We start from the raw sequence: 24,106 nt of genomic DNA, 5'->3' as shown, positions 1-24,106 counted from the left end.
TAAATAATCAAAAACCAAAACGAAAAACAAAAGATATGAGAGATGCAATAAAGAAGTGGTAACATAATTTGATGATCATAAATACGAATCCCCAACCTTGAACTCAGATTGAGATACGGTTGCAATAGCTCATGAGGCATACTTTCCAGCCCCTCTTGACCTCAAGAGATCAAGCAATTCAAAATTAGTGAGAGCGCCGGCGCTAGCCTCAATTATAAAATAAAGTAGAGAAAAAGCTAACTGCTTCATATGTTAATTCTCACTCTGTAAAAAGCATAAATGTGTAGAAACTCTCTATACATACATTTTCATCGATAGGATGCTCACTACTTTGAGAGCTAAAACTTGTTTCAGTATATTATGAGCTGTGATTTGGTCGACCAGATTTGTGATGATGGCTGCAGTCGCCGGAGCGGAGGGGTTGCGGTCGCGGTCGCGGCGGCGGATGAGGGTTTTGGATTTGGGGGTATGTTTTGATTGTTTAATTTATTATTGGAAAAAATGCATTTTGTATATATTCATCAACAAATACAAAAAATGATTTTATTTTCTTAACATACTTTTCGCGACCGCAACCGCAACCCCTCCGCTTTTTCTTTTTTAACTCTCTTTTGCAACATGATTTTTGTGAGGTGTCATTGCAGGGATAAGATTTATGAGTAGCATTAATTCAGGATACCTTTTATGGGCAAAAAGGATGTGATAGATGGATTTCTTAAAAATGAAACAAGAACAAGATACAACTAATTGCGCTTCATTCGGGCTACGCCTACGGGCCTAATCAACACAATTTGGTCCGTCTAGCCCGAAACCCAAAGTAACCTAAAATGAAATCAAATTTGTAGCAAGAGTGGGACAAATATGAGATATTTTCTTTTTGTAGTATAATTATTATTGTGCAAAACTTAGAAAAGAGAAATCACTAGCTTTGCAAAAGCACAAAAAAATAACTTGACATTGATGTAGTAATTGGCTTTTGAGAGTTCAGTCAATGTGCAAAATTTCACACTACCATCTTCCTTCTTATACTAACTAGAATTCATGGCTAATGCTCTAAAGAAATTAAGCAGAGGTGGTAAAAGAAGTATACTATGTAGTATGGTTAAGGCTCGGTCTCTTCTCTTCTTCTTGCGTTTCCCCATCCCCTTCAGCAGCCTGTTCAGGCTCGGTCTCTTCTTCTTCCCCCACAGCAGCTTCCTCGTTTGCTTCATCCACCTGAGACGGATGAGGTGGCAATATCCTAGAGATGGTCTCTACAAGCTCTTCAGGCTTATCTTCCATACGTGACTCGCATTCCTCGATGAGCCGGCGAAAGAGAAAAAAACAAAATTGTAACATCCCAAAAATTTTGTGACTCTTTCTATATGTATATTTATTTGAAGTTCCAATTATGAAACTTTAGTGTTTATGCGATTAAGTGAATTTTGTGAAAAAAAATGTCGTGGGTGATGTGGAGTGAAGTATTTGATATTTTATATTTTTCAATGTCGGGAATAAATTAAATAGGATCATGCATATATATTTTTTTTCTAGCCAATTCTTTGGAATTTTCGGCCCTTCCTAATTACTGGAAATAGTATTACATTCTTGGATTTACCTAATTGTTTTGGGATATTCATCCAAATTAAATCCAAACCAAATAATCCATAAATTGTACTACATGGAATTCGAACTCTAGCCTACCATCATTGGGAGTTTCAAAAATCCTCTATTTAAAATAGGAGGATGAATTATTTTCTCTGATTTAATTGGTGCATTGTTGACTCCCTTCTTTTGAATTAAATCCAATTAAATCATGTCACATTTTATTTCTTCACCCAATTAAATAAAGAGTTGAAATAATTCCTTGGCTAATTAGGCCAAATTTTCGGTCCCTCATTATTTTGTAGAGGAGAATTTAATTGTTTCCTTTTTGTGAGACCCTTTTTATTCAAATTAATACCTATGTCTACTTAATTGGGAATGTGAATATTTCCTTTTAATTCTCACCTATATCACACGCCCATGCTCTTATTTTTCCTTGTGTAAATTTATTTATTTGTTACCTATTATATGGGAGTCTTTTCCCATAAAGAAATTACCAAATTTAAATCCTATTCTATTTAATTGAGGATTTAAATAATTTCCTTGTGCATATCCCCTTAAATTTTCGGTCCTTACCCCATTTTTCCTACTTGGAGATTTAATTTATTTTGTTCCCTAGTTTATGGAATATTCATTGTTTTATTTCCTAAATTGTGGATCTATTTCTCTCCAAGTAAATACCAAATAATTCCTTGTTAATTCCCAGCCATAATTTTCAAAAATTATGCTTCTTTAATTGTGGGAATTTTAATTATTGACCTCTATTTTATTCCCCCACAATTAATTAAATTTTGGAATTAACCTAGAGCTATAAAATAACCTAAACTAAACCCTAGCCCCCATTTTCTTCCTACCCTAGCCGTCCACCCCCTCTCTCCCTCTCTCACACGCCTCTTCTCTCACTCTCCATATACTCTCCAAAAAAAATCCTCCATTCATCCTTGTTCTTGCATCCATTGGAGTTGACTTTCAAGAGTTTCCGACAAATCGCACCAATTCTTGTTTCTACCGATTCGTTTTTATCAAGAAAGGTATATTTGATTCACTTTCCCTTAATCTTTCCATTCAATCCTTGTTCTTGAATCCTACATGCATATAGTGAGTGTAGGAATCATAGATCGCAAATTAATCGGTGAGAATTTGTGTTTGCATGAGAACTTTGATGATTATGCGATTTTGAATGAGTTTATGTGAAGTTTGATTTGAATCTTTGGTGAATGATGTGAGTTTATGTGCAAGCATGATTATGAGAACCTTTTTAAGCATGATTGTGTGTTATAAGCATGAAAAATTTGTATTTGGATGAATGAAGAAGAAACCCTAAATTCGAATTTATGAGCCTGAAATCTGTGACGTTTGAACAGCGGTTTCTGATGTGTAATTGACCCATCAAACGATCGAATTTTGACATGAAATTTTTACCGATTAAACTTCAAGGTGTTTTCTGTGTCTCGTGTGGATTTCAGCCCTTTTGTCGAAAAATGAAATTTTAATTAATTTTTGAAGTTGACTGCGCAATTCTGCCAGAAACTTGTGTTCTCTCCCAGAAAGTTTCTTATTCTGTTTGACCGATAAAATGACATCCATTTGATGTGATTCTTGAACTAAATGAAGATTTGAAGTGTCTTCTAAGTCGTGTAAAAGTTACAGCCTTATTGGGTATTGGATGAATGTTTGGTGAATTTTCCAATTTAACTGCGCAGTGCTGCCAGGATTTTTATGTTCCGACCAGAGAGTTTAATTATTGATTTCACTAAATAAACGACGTGATTTCTGTGTGAAAATTATTCTGGACGAACTTCAATGTGTCTTCTGTGTTGTGACCAAAATTTAGCTTCACGCGAGGTCGGATGGAATTTTAGTGAATTTTACAAAACGGTCGCGCAGTTCTGCAGTTTCTGCTTTGATAAAATGCTATTTATTTTCAAGTTCCAAAGTACTATATGATGCATGTATGTCAAAGGAACGTGTTTAATGGTGTGATCACGTGTTATACGTTGAAATATATTATGGTGTGTTTTCCATCTTTGTGACGAATGTTGGGTTGGGTAAATTGAGAAAAACGATGAGAGAGAAACGATAGGACATGCATGATAAAATAAACTTATGGAAGGCTGATTGTGTTGTCATTGAAAAGGGTGATTGTGTATACGTGAGCTCGAGGAAAGAGAGTTGCCATAAGTTGGATTTTGAATTGTTAAGCGAACGAGGTGGACTTTCTTTTCAAATCTCTTTATTTTCCGAAAATACTATGTGGCGTTACAAGGGTGGTTTAACTTGTTATGTCATGCCATGTTGTTTTTGTTTATGAGATTGTTGCTTGATGCCTAGTTCGTCTGAGCTTGCTCCGTTAGGCTATAGGGCTGTGTTGTGAAACGAATTCGGGTCTGAGTAGGGCCGGAAACCCTATCAGGCTGTGTACACTGGTGCGATCGTGAGCCATCCTTGCTAGTCGGCCGGTCTCATGGGCGAACAGTGTGACCACACTTTCGTCGCACTGTGATATGATGATTGTGATTGATGGATTGATAGGAAAAGTGGGGAGATAAATTTTCTGGCCAGACTTGAAATGTTTTTGTGTTCTCGTGATATTTCTTACTACATAAAACTCGAGATCACTGGTATGGATCACATAACTAATATAAAATGTTTTCGGCATGAGCCCATTGAGTACAACAAGTACTCAACCCTGCATATTCTTTTTCTTTATGTGCAGGTTGAGCGGGATGTTGCGGAGGATGTTGAGTTGGCCTAAGAGCTTAGGATGCGTTGTGTCTTCATACATAGGCGTTATCCTCGACTCTCTTTAAACCTTATTTTCGTTGTTATATTTTGAACTATGTCTCAAGACTTTAATCTTTTTCGTACTATGTTTGAGCATGTTTGGTTGTGTTAGGTTTTTAACCGAGTATTTACAATCTTACTTTAAAATGGTGTTTACGTGATTTAAACTAAATGTTTCTTTAGAAGTTAATTGAGTTTTTTTATATATATATTTTCTCCGCTGCTTCTTTTGAAAAATCATTTGTCATAAGTCGTTGCTAATTAATAATAGATTTATAACATTAGGTTTCTTTAAACTAAAAATTTTTATTTGTTGAACTTTTAATGAACTAAACTATTGTTATTCCTTTAAGCTAATTAAGTTTTCTTTTAAAATGAACTAAAATATTGTTATTCCTTTAAGCTAATTAAGCTTGGTCACGGCCGCCTCGTTAGTTGTACCCCTAGTATGGGCGATCGTGACAGAGTGGTATCAGAGCTTTGTTCTTTCGCTCTAGTCCGAGAGTCTTCTTTCACTTTAAGTCTGGATTAGTGAACCCTTATTGACTAGAAGTGTCACGAAGGCTCAACATCCAAGCATCACGCTCAACCAAGGAAAGTGAGGTATGTTTTAAGTTGTTGATGAAATATGAGAACGATGTATATGATTGATGATATGATGAGGACGTTTGGGCAAAAGAATGCATTAGCATGGAATTATGTGATGATGTAATGTTATTGTCATGTTGTAATTTGAGTATAAATGATGTGATGACATACATAAGTCGAATGTGAGCATGATTGACATGATGATCTAAACACCCATTACATGTGTGAAAGCGATATTATGATAGTATGAATATGTGAAATATGAGCATGAATTGACAAGATGATTTAAGCACGTGTTGTATGTACGGACATGATATTGATATGGTATGATTACGTGTGACATGAACAAAATCTGTATAATGACACAAGTATATGTCAAATGGGTGAAAAAGATAAGACGTGAGCATGAATTTTGTGATGTTGTGAATGTGTATCACGTGCGAAAATAATACGACGTTAGAATGTGGAGATATGAAGCCATAAGATAATATTAAACTTGAAAATGCGTGACGAGCTTAGGAACCATCACAAACAACAATGAGATAAAAGATGTTTTGAGAAAATTTTGAGAATGAAAGAGGAGAAAAATGTTTACATGAGCAATGAAGTAAAATCTTTCCATGAGGGATTGTTTTCAAATTGAGAAGTATTTTCTGATGTTTGTGAAAAGAGCGAGTTGTGAATGAGGAATATGACGTAGTTATGCATGATGATATACGTTTATGCATGTTGAATCTTTTGGTATGTGAATCATGTTTTAAGTGATGAATTATGAACGTTAAAGTGTGAGGTATTTTATGAAAGTGTTGATAGAAGGAAGTATGATGCTATGAACTTTGTATGCAAACATAGAATGCCCAAGATGTCTGTTTGATCGAACGATATCGAACTTAGTTGTTACAACTGCAATATCACTTTTCTGAGTGATAAGATAAATGGAAATATGTGGTACGAATGCGAACTCCTTTGGATAGTTACAAATCCACTATCGTTTTCCTGAACGATAAGAATAAAGAGAATACAAAGAGACATTACATACAATGATGACTTCAAGAGGAGATGCTAAATGACTTAATCCTACGACGAGGAGAGATCATACTTGTGATCTAATATGTAAACTCATTCTTATGGCAAAAGTGGCGATGTGACGAAAACGCCTGTTATAGCACGTTGAGAGCGCGAGTATAGTTACGATATTTTAAGAGAAGGTTTTTTTATGACGTGCGGAAAATATTATGAAGGTATGGATTCCGACTATCATTATTAGTGGCATTGACACGAAGAATCTCAGCGTGGAATCCGCAGTTCTTATAGCGATGTTACCAGCCTCGGCTTGCGAACGATGAACGAGGTGGTGCGAATTTAATAGCTAGAACAAACTATTCTAATCAACAGTTCTTACTTAGATTCTAAGAAGTTGTCTTTCAGGACCTTTCAAATAATCGTGAGCCCTTGTCTATTTAACATCTTGTTTCACTCACTCTTTGCAAGTAACGCTTATTATTTCTTTTCATCCAATGAGTCATAACTAACTTTCAGTTCTTGGAAAGTGGTGTTGCCTTTATAACTTTGGACACTTGAATTGATTGTAGTCTTCCTTGACCTATTATTTACGAACAATATTTTGACCTTGTGAGCCTTTGCTATTAAACTTCATTTCTAAGGCTGCTTGCAGTTATGTCCTTCAACATGTTCACGTTTCGCAGACATGTTTTCTATGGGATATTCTTCTTCGAACTATTTTTTTTCAGCCTTTCATTTTGTAACCATGTCTGTTCAAGATCTCTCTTACAGAGTGAAATTCTGTTGGTTCTGTTCCACTATATATATCATTTCCATATTATAACTTTTCTTTTTACAAAACAAAGTTAAGGCCTACATTTTGTACCTAGCCTTAACGAATTCAATCCACTAGATTTTCTTTCAAAAGTTCCTTTGACCTTCGTAGCCTACTACGAGACTTGAGATTTAATTCGATTCCACCCTATATTCATGATCTATCTTATGTTCTTTCAAGCTCCGTGGAGATGATCATAACCAATTGTTGCAAGTTAGTGAGACCCGAAAGAGTCGAGCTAGAGATGTTATTTTCTTGATTAATTCTGCAGCCATTTCTGCTTAAGACACTTTCAGCAGTGTAGCTACAATTTTGAAATCAGTTCATATCCAAGTAAGACTGCTTGATCAATTTTCGAGTTCTTAAAAGCTACACTTGGAGGAATGGGTGAGGTTGAGCTTTTCGAATGCACTTTATGCGGACGTGTTTGTAGACAGGTTGAATTGGGTTTGAGGTTGTCTTCACCTGGTGGAAGTGTGATTGATATTGTCCGAACTTGCTCGAACATAGAGTTTATGTTATGAGGATTAGGAGTAATGGCTCAACTGTTGCACGTTATACCTTGGGAGAACGTAGACATAATTTTGGGAATGGATTGGCTTACCGAGAACCATGCAACGATTTACTGTAAAGAGAGACATATTTCTTTTCAAGCCCTAGACAAAGAGCCGACTATCTTATATGGGATCTCCATGAACCGACGAACCTCCATAATCTCCGCATTGCAAGCAACCACGATGATAAGAAGGATTTGAGAGTGGAAGACGTGGCAGTCGTATGGGATTTTTTCAATGTGTTTCCCGAAGCTTTGCTTGGACCGCCACCCGAGACAATTAGAGTTCACCATTATTTTGGAGCCAGGGTCTGCGCCAGTATCAAAGGCGCCATACCGAATGGCCCCTAAAGAGTTGGCAGAATTGATGATTCAGCTGCAAGAACTGTTAGACTTAGGTTTTATTCAACCTAGTGTGTCACCGTGGGGAGCGTCAGTGTTGTTCGTTAAGAAAAAGGATGGAACGATGAGGATGTGCATCGACTATCGTGAGCTCAACAAGATGACCTTGAAGAATAAATACCCACTACCGAGGATTGATGATTTGTTTGACCAACTTCGAGGAGCTGGCGTATTTTCGAAAATGGACTTGAGGTCAAGATATCATCAACTAAAGGTCCGACGCGAGGATGTGCCTAAGACTGCTTTTCGCACTCGTTATGGCCATTATGAATTCGTCGTGATGCCATTTGGGCTGACGAACGCCCTAGCCATTTTCATGAACTTGATGAACCGAGTTTTCCACGAGTATCTTGACAAGTTTGTGTTAGTCTTCATCGAAGATGTTTTAGTATACTCGAAGAACGAGGAGGAACATGGATGACATCTGCAAACTGTGTTGGAAACGTTACGAAAGGAGAAACTTTATGCCAAGTTCAGTAAGTGTGAGTTTTGGTTCACTCGAGTGAACTTTCTTGGTCATATTGTGACGGCAAATGGGATTCAAGTAGACCCATCCAAGGTCGAGGCCATGCAAAATTGGAAATCGCCGAAAACGCCGAGTGAAATCCGCAGTTTCTTGGGATTTGTGGGATACTATCGACTCTTCATCGAGGGATTATCTAAAATCGCAACACCAATTACACAACTGTTGAAGAAAGGAATCAGTGGTTTGGACGCCAGAGCGCGAGGTGAGTTTACAACTGTTGAAAGAGAAGTTGACTACAGCACTTGTTCTAGCTGTACCGGCAGCCGACAAGAACTTCGCCTTCTATACTGATGCATCGAAAGTAGGACTTGGATGCGTGTTGATGCAAGATGGGAAAGTGATAGCATACGCTTCCCGACAGTTGAGACCGAATGAATTGAATTTTCCGACTCACGACTTGGAGCTAGCAACAGTAGTGCATGTACTGAAAATTTGGAGACATCATCTCCATGGAGTGAGATAGTATGTTTGTATGGAGTGCCAAAGACCATTGTGTCCGACCGCGATATGAAGTTCACCTCAAAGTTTTGGATGAGTTTGCAACGAGAATTGGGCACACAACTGAACTTCAGCACTGCTTATCACCCGCAATCGGACAGGCAGTCAGAGAGGATGATTCAGACGCTTGAGGATATGTTGCGAGCCATTGTCCTAGATCGAGGGGAAAGTTGGGAAACTGTTCTACCATTGGTTGAATTCGCCTACAACAATAGCTATCAAGCGACGATCGATATGGCTCCGTATGAAGCCTTGTATGGCAGGAAGTGTCAATCCCCACTTTATTGGGATGAAGTTGGCGAGAGGAAGATGTTAGGACCCGACGCTATAAAGGAGATGACCGAAATTGTGCATCAAATCCGCGCAAGGATCAAGGAAGCTCAAGATAGGCAGAAGTCGTATGCTGACGTGCGTGAACGGAAATCAAATTCGACGTTGGTGAAAAAGTGTTCTTGAAAGTATCCCTGACGAGAGGAGTTGTGAGGTTTGGAGTGAAAGGCGAGATGAAACCGCGTTTCGTAGGACCGTACAAAATTATCGACAAAGTAGGTCCTGTAGCGTATCGATTGGCGTTACCTCCCAGGTTTGGGAACGTGCACAACGTGTTCCATGTGTCGCAGTTGCGCAAGTACGTGTTCGACCCCAAACATGTGATTCACCAAGAGGAAGTGATCCTAACCCCCGACATGAGCTACGAGGAAAGGCCCGAAGCAATCCTAGATCGGGAGGTACAAGAGTTACGAAACAAATCGATAGCGTCCGTGAAGGAGTTGTGGAAGCACCATGGTCCCGAGGAAGCCACATGGGAGTTAGAAGATAAAATGAAAAAAAGGTTCCCGAGATGTTTATGTGAGACGATCAAATTTCGGGACGAAATTTCTGTTTAGAGGGGAAGGATGTAACATCCCAAAAATTTTGTGACTCTATTAATATGTATATTTTTTTTAAGTTCCAATTATGAAACTTTTGTGTTTATGCGATTAAGTGAATTTTGTGAAAAAAAATGTCGTGGGTAATGTGGAGTGAAGTATTTGATATTTTATATTTTTCAATGTCGGGAATAAATTAAATAGGATCATGCATATATTTTTTTTTCTAGCCAATTCTTTAGAATTTTCGGCCCTTCCTAATTACTGGAAATAGTATTACATTCTTGGATTTAATTAATTGTTTTGATATATTCATCCAAATTAAATCCAAACCAAATGATCCCTAAATTGTACTACATGAAATTCGAACTCTAGCCTACCATCCTTAGGAGTTTCAAAAATGCTCTATTTAAAATAGGAGGATGAATTATTTTCTTTGATTTAATTGGTGCCTTGTTGACTCCCTTCTTTTGAATTAAATCCAATTAAATCATATCACATTTTATTTCTTCACCCAATACAATAAAGAGTTGAAATAATTCCTTGGCTAATTAAGCCAAATTTTCGGTCCCTCATTATTTTGTAGAGGAGAATTTAATTGTTTCCTTTTTGTGAGACCCATTTTATTCAAATTAATACCTATGTCTACTTATTTTTCCCTCACATATATCACACGCCCATGCTCTTATTTTTCCTTGTGGAAATTTATTTATTTGTTACCTATTATATGAGAGTCTTTTCCCATAAAGAAATTACCAAATTTAAATCCTATTCTATTTAATTGGGGATTTAAATAATTTCCTTGTGCATATCCCCTTAAATTTTTGGCCCTTACCCCATTTTTCCTACTTGGAGATTTAATTTATTTTGTTCCCTTGTTTATGGAATATTCATTGTTTTATTTCCTAAATTGTGGATCTATTTCTCTCCAAGTAAATACCAAATAATTCCTTGTTAATTCCCAGCCATAATTTTCAAAAATTATGCTTCTTTAATTGTGGGAATTTTAATTATTGACCTCTATTTTATTCCCACACAATTAATTAAATTTTGGAATTAACCTAGAGATATAAAATAACCTAAACTAAACCCTAGCCCCCATTTTCTTCCTACCCTAGCCGTCCACCCCCTCTCTCCCTCTCTCTCACACGCCTCTTCTCCCCCTCTCCATATTCTCTCCAAAAAAATCCTCCATTCATCCTTGTTCTTGCATCCGTTGGAGTTGATTTTCAAGAGTTTCCGACAAATCACACCAATTCTTATTTCTACCGATTCATTTTTATCAAGAAAGATATATTTGATTCACTTTCCCTCAATCTTTCCATTTAATCCTTGTTCTTGAATCATACATGCATATAGTGAGTGTAGGAATCATAGATCGCAAATTAATCGGTGGGAATTTGTGTTTGCATGAGAACTTTGATGATTATGCGATTTTGAATGAGTTTATGTGAAGTTTGATTTGAATCTTTGGTGAATGATGTGAGTTTATGTACAAGCATGATTATGATAACCTTTTTAAGCATGATTGTGTGTTATAAGCATGGAAAATTTGTATTTGGATGAATGAAGAAGAAACCCTAAATTCGAATTTGTGAGCCTGAAATCTGTGACGTTCGAACAGTGGTTTCTGATGTGTAATTGACCTATCAAACGATCGAATTTTGACATGAAATTTTTACTGGGTAAACTTCAAGGTGTTTTCTGTGTCTCGTGTGAATTTCAACCCTTTTTGTTGAAAAGTGAATTTGTTATAATTTTTTAAGTTGACTGCGCAATTCTGCCAGAAACTTGTGTTCTCGCCCAGAAAGTTTTGCATTCTGTTTGACGACCAAATGACCTCTGTTTGATGTGATTCATGAACTAGATGAGAATTTGTAGTGTCTTCTGAGTCGCGTAAAAGTTTCAGCCTTATTGGGCATCAGATGAATGTTTGGTGATTTTTCCAATTTAACTGCGCAGTGCTGCCAGAATTTTTGTGTTCCGACCAGAGAGTTTAATTATTGATTTGACTACATGATAATATAAACTTATGGAAGGCTGATTGTGTTGTCGTTCACAAGGGTGATTGTGTATATGTGAGCTCGAGGAACGAGAGTTACCATAAGTTGGATTTTGAATTGTTAAGCGAACGAGGTGGGCTTTCTTTTCAAATCTCTTTATTTTCTGAAAATAATATGTGACGTTAGGGTGGTTTAACTTGTTATGTCATGTCATGTTGTTTTTGTTTATGAGATTGTTGCCTGATGCCTACTTCGTCTGAGCTTGCTCCGTTAGGCTATAGGGCTGTGTTGTGAAACGAATTCGGGTCTGAGTAGGGCCGCAAACCCTATCAATCTGTGTACACTGGTGGGATCGTGAGCCGTCCTTGCTAGTCGGCCGGTCTCGTGGGTGAACAGTGTGGCCACACTTTCGTCGCACTGTGATATGATGATTGTGATTGATGGATTGCTGTGAAAAGTGGGGAGATAAATTGTCTGGCCAGACTTGAAATATTTTTGTGTTCTCGTGATATTTCTTACTACATAATACTCGAGATCACTAGTATGGATGACATAACTAATATAAAATATTTTCGGCATGAGCCCATTGAGTACAACAAGTACTCAGCCCTGCATATTCTTTTTCTTTATGTGCAGGTTGAGCGGGATGTTGCGAAGGATGTTGAGTTGGCCTAAGAACTTAGGATGCGTTGTGTCTTCATACGTAGGCGTTATCCTCGACTCTCTTTAAACCTTATTTTCGCTGCTATATTTTGAACTATGTCTCAAGACTTTAATCTTTTTCGTACTGTGTTTGAGCATGTTTGGTTGTGTTAGGTTTTTAGCCGAGTATTTACAATGTTACTTTAAAATGGTGTTTACGTGATTTAAACTAAATGTTTCTTTAGAAGTTAATTGGATTTTTTTATGTATATATTTTCTCCGCTGCTTCTTTTGAAAAATCATTTGTCATAAGTCGTTGCTAATTAATAATAGATTTATAACGTTAGGTTTCTTTAAACTAAAAATTTTTATTTGCTGAACATTTAATTAACTAAAATATTATTATTCCTTTAAGCTAATTAAGTTTTCTTTTAAAATGTTATCCTTGTATGTTGTCGTTTTACTGTCCCTTGGTGACGGCCGCCTCGTTAGTTGTACCCCTAGTATTGGCGGTCGTGACAAAAATGAACAAGCAAAAATCTGTTAGACCATTAACAGCGCTTAGAAAGTACGATATTGGATTTCTAAGACTGTCTGTTAAAGAAGAGACCAAGATAACAACATCATGGAACGAATTATTCAAACATTGTCTTGTTATATTCCAAAAGAAACCAACTCATAAAATTACCACAGGATGTCCCAATCCCACATCATTGTTGTGAAAGTTTTCTAGATGTTTAGAAAAAAACATGGACAACCCAACTTGAATGTTTTTCGTTTACATTTCCTCCATTTCTATTGAGAATTACCATATGAATCTGAATCCTTATATAGACTTACTGATGACTCAAAATTTAACCTAAACACATCACTATCTTGTGATTAGGAATACAAATACTGAAAAGAACTTAACAGTTCACCAGCTTACCATTTGGTATTTGAATCTACAAGTTATCCTAACATTTGAATCAGATATGCTAAGCTGATTCAGTTTCAAGAGCGTCCCCCTGAATTTCATTAGACTTCTTATTAGTGAACATTACATTGTATGCACACAGCTTAGTATAACTCCACTTTACAAAAATCGACATCTTTTATTTAGCAGTACCCCTTTCTTAGCGTAATAATTCAAGGTAATGATCATAAATGAAATACTCGAGACTCCAGGCAACAAAGCACATGAAATCATAAATAATATCCCCTCTGTCTGCCAAAACCTAACACGTTTTGCCATTTTGGGGTGTCCGCCATTTAAAGACACATTTACCTTTTTTCCACTTTTAGTAACCTTATACTCCACTTACTCATTCCACTCTCATTCTACTATAAAATAAATATATAAAAATGAGACTCACATTCTACTAACTTTTTTACTCATTTTCTTTATAAAGTCAAACAATTTCTTAAAACCTGCACCGAGTCAAAATGTGTCTTTAATTGGCGGACGGAGGGATTAATTCGGTGGAGCTAGCCAATGTTAATCTAAAGTTCAAGTGTGAAGTGAGAACATCCAATCACCAAACCCCTGATGTTCCTCAAAATTAAACTGAGGTATATGTAAAATCTGCCATGGTGGTGTAACTGCATTCATTGAAAACAGAGTAACCTAAACAACATCAAATGGACAAGATACTAGATCGTCCTAAACTGATTCCAGTAATTTATCTGAAATAAAATACTCCAGACTCCAGGTGACAAAGCAAATGAGAACATAAATAATAATTGGTTTAGCTAGCCAATGTGAATCTAAAGTTCAAGTGTAAGGCATCAGAAACAAATTTTCAAACCACTGATTTCCCTCAAAATTAAACTGAGATAGATGCAAAATTCGCAACAGCACTAAACTGTATGTATTAAAAACAGAGTAACCTAAACAACAACAAACAGACACGATACCAAATCATCTTAAACTCATTCAGAATAACATCTTCACCTAGTATTTGAACCAAGGGTCACACTGATCAACCAATTTTCAGTATAACTTGGATAGGAAAACTCAACATAAGTGGACATACAACATTGATAAATATAACGATGTGGATGACTCTTTATTGAAAAACAATGTAGGAATGACAATTCAACAACACAACAAAACTTAAGGAACTCAATAACAAGAAATGATAGAGATTACCGTGAAAAGCTCAGGTTCATTTCTCTGTCTTATATTCACAATATTAAGAATGTAGCACCCCGTAAAATTTTGACTTTTTTAATTTTATTATTATTTTTATTTGATGGCTTATTTTCGTTTTATTAATGTGGATGTTGATTTGGAAATACATTTTTGGAAATCGATTTCTATGTGGTTGTGTTAACGATGTGAAATTAATGGTTGAGAGTCATGTGGAATAATATGATATGTTTTTCAATGGGGGGATTTAATTAAATAGGATTATGCATATTTGTGCCAGCTACTTTATTCGAATTCTTTTCGGCATTTCTATTTATTGGAAGTAATATCTTCTTTCTTGGATTTAATTAATTGTTTTGGGATATTTAGCCAAATAAAATCCAAAACCAAAATATTCCAATTTATTCTCCATGATTTTCGACCTTTGCCCCATTCCTTGGAATTTTCGAATTTCTCTTATAATTGGAAGAATAAATTACTTTGTAGACTTAATTGGTACTTTGATTCTTCCCATCTTTAAGACCCTTAAATTTTCATCCTTTATACCTTTCAATTACCTTGTGGGATTAATTTATTTGTTACCTATTTTGTGGGAGTCTTTTCCTACAAGAAATTACCAAATTTAAATCTTATTCCTATTTAATTAAGGATTTAAATATTAATTTTTTTAAATACTCCCTTTAGTACACGCCCCTTTTTCCCTATTTCACTCCACAATTTCTTTTTTATTTGTTTATTTAAGTGGGGGATTAATCCTAGAATATAAAAGGGAGAAACCAAACCCTAGCCCCATTATTTCAACGCCTTTTTCCTCCTCCCTCTCTCCCTCCCACACGTTTTCTCCCTCCGTCTCTTAATCCTCTCCAAAAATCCTCCATTCATCCTTGTTCTTGCATCCGTTGGAGTTGATTTTCAAGAGTTTCCGACGAATCACATCAATTCTTGTTTCTACCGATTCGTTTTTATCAAGAAAGGTATATTTGATTCACTTTCCCTCAATCTTTCCATTTAAATCCTTATTCTTGAATCCTACATGCATATAGTGAGTGTAGGAATCATAGATCACAAAATTAATGGTGGGAATTTGTGTTTGCATGAGAACTTTGATGAATATGCGGTTTTGAATGAGTTCATGCGAAGTTTGATTTGAACCTTTGGTGAATGATGTGAGTTTATGTGCAAACATGGTTATGAGAACCTTTTTAAGCAAGATTGTGTATTATAAGCATGAAAAATTTGTATTTGGATGAGTAAAGAAGAAACCCTAAATTCGAATTTGTGAGCCTGAAATCTGTGACGTTCGAACAGCGGTTTCTGATGTGTAATTGACCTATACAACGATCGAATTTTGACATGAAATTTTTACTGAGTAAACTTCAAGGTGTTTTCTGTGTCTCGTGTGAATTTCAGCCCTTTTTGTCGAAAAATGAATATTTAATAAATTTTTGAAGTTGACTGCGCAATTCTGCCAGAAACTTGTGTTCTCGCCAAGAAAGTTTCGTATTCTGTTTGACCGAACAAATGACATCCGTTTGATGTTATTCTTGAACTAGATGAATAATTGATGTGTCTTCTAAGTCGTGTAAAAGTTTCAGCCTTATTGGGCATCGGATGAAATTTTGGTGAATTTTTCAAATGAACTGCGCAGTGCTGCCATAAATTTTATGTTCCGACTAGAGAGTTTAATTATTGTTTTGACTGACTAAAAGACGTTATTTCAGTGTGAAAATTTGTCTGGATGAACTTGAATGTGTTTTCTGTATTGTGACCAGAATTTAGCTTCATATGAGGGCGGGTGAATATTTAGTGATTTTTACAACACGGTCGCGCAGTTCTGCCAGTTTTCTGCCTTGATAAAATGACACTTATTTTCAAGTTTAAAAGTATTATATGATGCATGTATGTCCAAGGAACGTGTTTAATGATGTGATCACGTGAGATACGTTGAAATATATTATGGTGTGTTTTTCCATCTTTGTGACGAACGTTGGGTTGGGTAAATTGAGAAAAACGATGAGAGAGAAACGATAGGACATGCATGGTAATATGATTTTGTGGATGGCTGACTTGTGTTGTCGTTGACAAGGGTGATTGTATACGTGAACTCGAGGAACGAGAGTTGCCATAAGTTGGATTGTGAATTGTTAAGCGAAGGAGGTGGGCTTTCTTTAACTAAACTCTTTTATCTTTCCAAAGTATGATTGTGGAGCTATAAGGGTGGTTTAAAGTGTTATGTCATGCCGTGATTGTTTTGATGTTGAGATTGTTGCCTGATGCCTAGTTCGTTTGAGCTTGCTCCGTTAGGCTATAGGGCTATGTTGAGATTGTGCTTGATGCCTAGTTTGTGAGTTCGCTCCATTAGGCTATAGGGCTATGATAAACGAATTCGGGTCTGAGTAGGGCCGCAAACCCTATCAGGTTGTGTACACAGAGGAGATCGTGAGCCATCCTTGCTAGTCGGTCGGTCTCGTGGGCGAATAGTGTGGCAACACTTTCGTCGCACTATGGTAAGAGAATGTGAATGATTGGTTGTGGAGAAAGTGGGGAGATTGTTTTGCCTGGCAAAGCTATGAAACTGTTTTTGTGATACTCGATGATATTTCTTTTCTAAAATGTTAAAACTCGAGTTCACTATGGTATGGATGACATAACTTTTATCAAATATTTTGGCGTATGTCCACTGAGTATATCAAGTACTCAGCCCTGCATATGTTTTCTTTATGTGCAGGTTGAGCGGTGATGTTGCGGTGGATGTTAAGTCGAGCCTTAAGTAAGCCCGGATGCGTCGCGTCTTCATACATAGGCGTCTCCCTTTGACTATCTTGAATGCTTGTTTTTCCGCTGCCGTGTTTTAAATTAATTTCTAGAAGTCTTCCGCACTATGTAATACTGCTCTATCACATTAAGTATTTTGAGGCTAAAATCTGTTGCTTAACTTTTCAATAAACTAAAATATTTCTTTTTGAAGTTAATTGGGTTTTTTTATATTTGCGTCCCCATTTTCTTCCCCGCTCCTTAGTCCCTCCCCTCGTCACGTTTTCCCCGTCTTCACTATCCTTAGTAAGGGCGGTCGTGACAAAGTGGTATCAGAGCTTCGTTCTTTCGCTCTGGTCCGAGAGTCTTCTTTCAGTCTAAGTCTAGATCAGTACCCCTAGACTTGAAGTGTCACGAAGGCTCAACATCCGAAGCATCACGCTCAACCAAAGAAAGTGAGGTATGTTTAAGTTGTTGAAAGAATGTGAGATTGATGTATGAAATTGATGATGATATGATGAGGATGTTTTGGCAAGTGTCCGCATGTGAATAAAAGTTATGTGTGAAAATGATACTGTGATGATATGTTGTGGAACATGAGCATGATTGGCATGATAATCTAAACACGTGTTATATGTGTGAATATGATATTGTGATAGTGTGATTATGTGGAATATGAACATGATTGGCAAGATGATCTAAGCATGTGTTGTATGTGCGAATATGATATTGTTATGGTATGGTTATGTTGGAACTTGAGCATGAGTGACATGATGTTGTAAATGTGTGCTATGTGTGAGAAAGTGTGAAAGTACTACGACGTAAGCATGTGAACATAGGAATCCTTAGGACGGCCTCAAATTTGGTGATGCGTGTAGATTTATCACAAATAACGAGATAAAATATATGATGGAAAACCTTCGTCTTCGCGTAAATGGCACGGATAAAACAACCCGCACACAAGGACACTCAATATACCGTTAGAGTGCGACGAATGCAAGGAAGTTATTATTTTGATAACAACGAATACTAACAACGATGCTAACTTGTGTTTTGGGCCAGAATGCCACCAAGAAGCAGACGTGGCCCACAAGTGGAGAACAACATGGAGGAACAGTCAGAGGGAAGTGTCGGGAATCAACCCCCGCCTCCACCACCACCCCCACCTCAACCTCAAGAGAGAGAATACATTAAGGCCTTCCGAAAGGAAAACCCTCCAAAGTTTGACGGACTGGGAGAGCCCCCGAAGGCAGAGGCTTGGATACGCGACCCCGAGCGTATATTTGACTTCATGGGATGCACCGATAGGGAACGTCTGGCTTGCGTGACTTATCAACTGACTAGGCCTGCCGATTTTTGGTGGGAAACTAAACGAAGAACTATGAACCCTGCTCGCCGCAAGGCGCTCAGATGGGAAGAATTCAAGGAAGAGGTGTACGACAAGTACATTCCCATGAGCTATAGACGGGCGAAGATAGTGGAGATCCACACCCTGAAACAGGGAAACATGACGGTGATGGAGTACGACCGTGCTCTTTGTGAAATGACCCGATATGCGCCCGAGTTAGTGGACACCAATGAGAAGATGGGCGCAAAATTCTGTTCTGGCCTTAGACACGAGATAAGGGTAGCTGTGGCCAGCCGCAGAGGAATCTCTTACTCCGAAATTTTGAATTGCACTTTAGATGTGGAAGAAGCACTACCTAAGGACGAGACGGCAGCGAATCCAACACCACCAACACCCCAACCGAACTATCGAGACAAGAGGAAGTGGGAAGACAACCGAGCTCCTTATGACAACAAGCGACACCATTCTACTTCCCGTCAGACACATGACTATGACCGACAAGCCATGCCACAGCCGAGAGGGAATCAACAGAAGGCACCCTACTGCAACCGGTGCTCCAAGTACCACTTTGGCGAGTGCAGAGCTGGAGGCATCTGATGCTTCACTTGTGGTGGAAATGGACACATGTCTCGAGAGTGTCTGAATAACAACAAAGGAGGAATGTGGAATAGGCAGGGACATAGGGAACAACAACAACAACCACAACCCATTCGACAGGTGGCCCCACAGCAAGCTAGGGCGTATGCGCTGAAAGGAAATAAAGGGCAGAAGCAGCAAACCGACAAGGACTGATGGGATAAATGAAAAGTACCCCGAATTGTTTATGGAAGACGACCAAATTTCGGGACGAAATTTCTGTTAAGAGGGGAAGGATGTAGCACCCCGTAAAATTTTGACTTTTTTATTTTATTATTATTTTTATTTGATGGCTTATTTTCATTTTATTAATGTGGATGTTGATTTGGAAATGCATTTTTGGAAATTGATTTCTATGTGGTTGTGTTAACGATGTGAAATTAATGGTTGAGAGTCATGTGGAATAATATGATATGATTTCCTATGGGGGATTTAATTAAATAGGATTATGCATATTTGTGCCAGCTACTTTATTCGAATTCTTTTCGGCATTTCTATTTATTGGAAGTAATATCTTCTTTCTTGGATTTAAATAATTGTTTTGGGATATTTAGCCAAATTAAATCCAAAACCAAAATATTCCTATTTATTTTCCATGATTTTCGACCTTTGCCCCATTCCTTGGAATTTTCGAATTTCTCTTATAATTGGGAGAATAAATTACTTTGTAGACTTAATTGGTACTTTGATTCTTTCCATCTTTAAGACCCTTAAATTTTCATCCCTTATACCTTTCAATTACCTTGTGGGATTAATTTATTTGTTACCTATTTTGTGGGAGTCTTTTCCTACAAGAAATTACCAAATTTAAATCCTATTCCTATGTAATTAAGGATTTAAATATTAATTTTTTTAAATACTCCCTTTAGTACACGCCCCTTTTTCCCTATTTCACTCCACAATTTCTTTTTTATTTGTTTATTTAAGTGGGGGATTAATCCTAGAATATAAAAGGGAGAAACCAAACCCTAGCCCCATTATTTCAACGCCTTTTTCCTCCTCCCTCTCTCCCTCCCACACGTTTTCTCCCTCCATCTCTTCATCCTCTCCAAAAATCCTCCATTCATCCTTGTTCTTGCATCCGTTGGAGTTGATTTTCAAGAGTTTCCGACGAATCACATCAATTCTTGTTTCTACCGATTCGTTTTTATCAAGAAAGGTATATTTGATTCACTTTCCCTCAATCTTTCCATTTAAATCCTTATTCTTGAATCCTACATGCATATAGTGAGTGTAGGAATCATAGATCACAAAATTAATGGTGGGAATTTGTGTTTGCATGAGAACTTTGATGAATATGCGGTTTTGAATGAGTTCATGCGAAGTTTGATTTGAACCTTTGGTGAATGATGTGAGTTTATGTGCAAACATGGTTATGTGAACCTTTTTAAGCATGATTGTGTATTATAAGCATGAAAAATTTGTATTTGGATGAGTAAAGAAGAAACCCTAAATTCGAATTTGCGAGCCTGAAATCTGTGACGTTCGAACAGCGGTTTCTGATGTGTAATTGACCTATCAAACGATCAAATTTTGACATGAAATTTTTACTGAGTAAACTTCAAGGTTTTTTCTGTGTCTCGTGTGCATTTCAGCCTTTTTGTCGAAAAATGAATAATTAATAAAGTTTTGAAGTTGACTGCGCAATTCTGCCAGAAACTTGTGTTCTCGCCAAGAAAGTTTCGTATTCTGTTTGACCGACCAAATGACATCCGTTTGATGTTATTCTTAAACTAGATGAAAATCTGAAGTGTCTTCTGAGTCGTGTAAAAGTTTCAGCCTTATTGGGCATCGGATGAAATTTTGGTAAATTTTTCAAATGAACTGCGCAGTGCTGCCAGAAATTTTATGTTCCGACTAGAGAGTTTAATTATTGTTTTGACTGACTAAAAGACGTTATTTCAGTGTGAAAATTTTGTCTGGATGAACTTGAATGTGTCTTCTGTATTGTGACCAAAATTTAGCTTCATATGAGGTCGGGTGAATTTTTAGTGATTTTTACAACACGGTCGCGCAGTTCTGCCAGTTTTCTGCCTTGATAAAATGACACTTATTTTCAAGTTTAAAAGTATTATATGATGCATGTATGCCCAAGGAACGTGTTTAATAATGTGATCACGTGAGATACGTTGAAATATATTATGGTGTGTTTTTCCATCTTTGTGACGAACGTTGGGTTGGGTAAATTGAGAAAAACTATGAGAGAGAAACGATAGGACATGCATGGTAATATGATGTTGTGGAAGACTGACTTGTGTTGTCGTTGACAAGGGTGATTGTATTCGTGAACTCGAGGAACGAGAGTTCCCATAAGTTGGATTGTGAATTGTTAAGCGAACGAGATGGGCTCTCTTTAACTAAACTCTTTTATTTTTCCAAAGTATGATTGTGGAGCTATAAGGGTGGTTTAAAGTGTTATGTCATGCCGTGATTGTTTTGATGTTGAGATTGTTGCCTGATGCCTAGTTCGTTTGAGCTTGCTCCGTTAGGCTATAGGGCTATGTTGAGATTGTGCCTGATGCCTAGTTTGTGAGTTCGCTCCATTAGGCTATAGGGCTATGATAAACGAATTCGGGTCTGAGTAGGGCCACAAACCCTCTCAGGCTGTGTACACAGAGGGGATCGTGAGCCGTCCTTGCTAGTCGGCCGGTCTCGTGGGCGAATAGTGTGGCCATACTTTCGTCGCACTATGGTAAGAGAATGTGAATGATTGGTTGTGGAGAAAGTGGGGAGATTGTTTTGCCTGGCCAGACTATGAAACTTTTATTGTGATACTCGATGATATTTCTTTTCTAAAATGTTAAAACTCGAGTTCACTATGGTATGGATGACATAACTTTTATCAAATATTTTGGCATGTGTCCACTGAGTATATCAAGTACTCAGCCCTGCATATGTTTTTTATGTGCAGGTTGAGCGGTGATGTTGCGGCGGATGTTGAGTCGAGCCTTAAGTAAGCCCGGATGCGTCGTGTCTTCATACATAGGCCTCTCTCTTTGACTATCTTGAATACTTGTTTTTCCGCTGCCGTGTTTGAAATTAATTTCTAGAAGTCTTCTGCACTATGTAATACTGCTTTATCACATTAAGTATTTTGAGGCTAAAATTCGTTGCTTAACTTTTCAATAAACTAAAATATTTCTTTTTGAAGTTAATTGGGTTTTTTTTATATTTGTGTCCCCATTTTCTTCCCCGCTCCTTAGTCCCTCCCCTCGTCACGTTTTCCCCGTCTTCACTATCCTTAGTAAGGACGGTCGTGACAAAGAATCTTTGCCTTTGCAAGGTCAAATGTTTGGCACTCGGCAACAAAGTTATCGATAATTTCCCTTCTTTAGTTGCAAGCAACAGTCCCCTCTAAATAATCAAAAACCTAAACGAAAAACAAAAGATATGAGAGATGCAATAAAGAAGTGGTAACATAAGTTGATGATCATAAATAGGAATCCCCAACCTTGAACTCAGATTGAGATACGGTTGCAATAGCTCGTGAGGCATACTTTCCAGCCCCTTTTGATCTCAAGAGATCAAGCAATTTAAAATTAGTGAGAGCGCCGGCGCTAGCCTCAATTCTAAAATAAAGTAGAGAAAAAGGTAACTACTTCATATGTTAATTCTCACTCTGTAAAAAGCGGATATGTGTAGAAACTCAGATTGAGATACGGTTGCAATAGCTCGTGAGGCATACTTTCCAGCCCCTCTTGATCTCAAGAGATCAAGTGTAACACCCCAAAAATTTGTGACTTATTTTATTTTATTGATGTGGATGTTGAATGGAAATTTATTTTATGAAATTTAATTTCTATGTGATTGAGTTTATTATGTGAAATTAGTTGTTGTCAGTTATGTGAAATAATTTGATTAAATTTTCAATGTGTGAATTAAATTAAATGGGATCATGCATAATTATTCTAGCCATTTTATCGGAATTTTCGGCCCTCCTATTTATTGAAAATAATACTTTCTTTCTTGGATTTAATTAATTGTTTTGGATATTTATCCAAATTAAATCCAAACCAAATTTTCCCTATTTTATTCTACATGATTTTCGACCCCCTTGGTCATCCCTTGATATTTTGGAATCTCCTATTAATTAGGAGAAGAAATTATTTTTGTAGATTTAATTGATATCTTGTTTATCTATTTCCTTGAATTAAAATCCAATTAAATCTTACCATATCTTGTCAAATCTCTACATATCCTATTTTAATTAGGATTTGATTCTTTCTTTCCCTATAATACATGCCTCTTTTCCTCTCCTCTCTCCCACACGTTTTTCCCTCTCCTCCCTCTCTTCATCCTCTCCAAAATTCCTTCCATCCTTTTTTTTGCATCCATTGGAGTTGGATTTTCAAGAGTTCTCGACGAATCGTGTCAATACTTGCTTCTACCGTTTGATTTTTGATTCAAGAAGGTATAACTAAAATCTTTTTTTCATCTTATCCATTGAAACCTTGTTCTTGATTCCCTCATGCATATAGTGAGTGTAGGAATCATAGATCGCGTAATTAACTGGTGGGAATGTGTGTTTTGTATGAGGAGAATTGTGAATATGCGATTTTGAATGAGTATGTGTGAAGTTTGAATGATTCATTGGTGAATGATGTGTGATTATATGAGAACATGATTGTGAGAACCTTTGAAGCATGTTTGTGTGCGGGGAGCATGAAAATTTGTGTTTGGATGAATGAGGAAGAAACCCTAATTTCGAAATTGGAAGACCTGAAAACTGTAGTGTTCGGATAGTGGATTCCGACGAGTGTTTGACTGACCAAACGATCTTATTTTGGTACGAATTTTTAACTGAGTAAACTTCAAGGCGTTTTCTGTGTTGTGTGTAAATTTCAACCTCTTTTGACGAAAGATTAATTTGTAATGAATTTTTTAAGTTAACTGCGCAATTCTGCCAGAAACTTGTATTCTCGACCAGAAAGTTTCGTTTTCTACTTGACAG

The 24,106-nt window shown here is 37.1% G+C and overlaps 1 pseudogene; it reads right to left on the bottom strand.

The window, feature by feature from the left end:
• Nucleotides 1-1,089: 1,089 nt before the first annotated feature.
• On the bottom strand, nt 1,090-22,838 carry LOC121784183 (annotated as a pseudogene).
• Between the last annotated feature and the right edge of the window lie 1,268 nt (nt 22,839-24,106).

Source organism: Salvia splendens, chromosome 21 (assembly GCF_004379255.2).
Source record: "Salvia splendens isolate huo1 chromosome 21, SspV2, whole genome shotgun sequence".
Lineage (NCBI taxonomy): Eukaryota > Viridiplantae > Streptophyta > Magnoliopsida > Lamiales > Lamiaceae > Salvia > Salvia splendens.
The sequence above is the reverse complement of the archived record's forward strand: the minus strand, read 5'-3'. Positions and strand labels throughout refer to the sequence as shown.